Here is a 2279-nt window from a genome sequence, read left to right as displayed (position 1 = left end):
AGAGAGAGAGAGAAAGAGAGAGAGAGAGAGAGAGAGAGAGAGAGAGAGAGAGAGAGAGAGAGAGGGAGAGAGAGAGAGAGAGATTGGGCACAAGCAGGTCTTGAAGGCACAAGTTCTTACTCATAAACTAAAGCTTGCCGGTTGTTAAACACAATCTTACCTTATATCTAAGTTTATATCTTAAATAAACCACAACACATTACTTATTTCTATTCTGCCAAAAACAAGATGTGGTTATAAAAAATAACCTCAAAAGGACATGGACATTTAAACATTTTCTAAAGAGGCTGAACTAGATATGTTTAAAAGGAAAGTACACAAAACAGGATGGGAAATTTGTTTAACATTCAAACTTTAACCTTTAAAAATGAATAGGGACTACCTGTCTTTACACATAACTGTGTAAGTTCATTGAACACGTTAATCATTAATAATACTAAAAAGTAGTAAAAAGAGGGCTTACGCTTTGGACAGAGACATTTTCTTTGCCTATCTTCTGCCAGGACCTCAGCATTTGTGTGGTCAAACTGGTAAAGTTGAGTCATGACATCATAAAGAGTCTCTCTGAGGTACAAAAATTTAAAGAGAAACACACCATATTTTACACTGTATACACATATCTAAATATTTTAAAAGTATTAATGTGTCCCCATATTTTTTAAATCCATTAAGTGAGAGTCTCAGTCAGTTCTTCATTAGTTGATTTACTTGCTTGTTAAATAAATAGCTAATTATTTTATGGGAAGTTGATCAGCTCTAATTTGGAGTGGACTTCTGTGACTATACATGTGCATTTATGTGTATTAAAAATGGAAAGAAAATAGAATATAAAATTTCTCTTAAATAGAACAGCTATAATCAACTACAATTATTTCAAATTCAATTAGTGCTCTTTGAAAATGTTTTATATGATTAAAATGGTATTTTTCCAAAAGGGGGAATTTTACTTATTTTTGTACATTTTCAATTCTAAAAGGTAAAATGTCTATTAAATTAATAGTAATCATAGACCTTTGCAATTTGAAAGAAAATGTTGCATTTTACAAAGTTGTACAAAATTATCAGCTACTACTTGGTGGGGCAGTTATAAATATTATTTTTCCCATCGTAGAAACAAAACCTCTTAGGGTAATTTAATGATATGTACAGAAAAAACTGTATTTTCTTATATTACCATCTTATTTCTTATAAGTGTATATTTTTATGAACTTCATATGTGTACCAACATAAAATTAATGTAATAACACACAAATTGAATTAACATGTAAATTTGTAATGTTTCTAGAAATTAGTAAATTATCATTTCTTTCATTTCTTTTTTAGTTAATTTCCCAAAACTCCCTTTGTCAACATCCTAAAACCCAAGAAGGAAATTTTTATTTATAGGGAAATTGGCTCAAAATCCCTATTGTCTTTGAAAACCCTGAAATTATTTATAATATTATAATGAAGAATTTTAAACAGAAGTAGAGAAAGTTTCTAATGTATTTGATGTAATCCAACCCATCTTTCTAATACTTCCTGCCTACTGTTCATTCAGAAGTGAATCTTTTGTTGGATATACTTTATTATGTGTTAAAGTGCTGCAATTATTTTTAAATGAAGAATTTTCATCATTTTTGTTTTATTTTAAACATCTTATTGACATATATATGTCATATATATATATATATATATACATTGGTGGTATACATTATATCTTTATATCTATGTATAGTTTGTAATAAAATCAGAGTAATTCACATTTCCATTCCTCAAGCATTTATTGCTATCATGTGCTAGTAATACTGAAGCTCTTCTCTTCTAGAAATTTTGAAGCATATAGTAAACTTTTACAGACTATTTCTGCTACCAGAAAATATTATAATAGAACTAATTCCTCTTATCTATAGCATTTTTATAGTCATTCTCTGATGTGGGAGTCCCCTCTGTGTGCTGTGATTTCCATTAATGAACAAAGAAACTACTTTGGACTTATAGCAAGGTTAGGTAGGTAGGGAAAGGTAGGCTGAATGCAAGGAAAAAGAAGGGAGGAGTGAAGGAGAAGCCATGGAGCTGCCACCAGAGTCAGCAATGCTGAAAATTTGCCAGTAAGCCACTGCCACATGGCAATACACAGATTAATGGACATGGGTTAAATTAATATATGAGTTACCTAATAAGAAGATAGAGCTAATGGGCCAAGTAGTGATTTAATTAATACAGTTCCTGTGTGATTATTTCAGTTTAAGCTAGCTGGGCAGCCAGGAACCAACAAGCAGCTCACTACTTCTAACAGT

The sequence above is a fragment of the Alexandromys fortis genome, unplaced genomic scaffold (genome assembly GCF_014885135.2).
Source record: "Alexandromys fortis isolate MF-2015 unplaced genomic scaffold, M_Fortis_MF-2015_v1.1 scaffold_188, whole genome shotgun sequence".
Classification (NCBI taxonomy): Eukaryota; Metazoa; Chordata; class Mammalia; order Rodentia; family Cricetidae; genus Alexandromys; species Alexandromys fortis.
The sequence above is the reverse complement of the archived record's forward strand: the minus strand, read 5'-3'. Positions refer to the sequence as shown.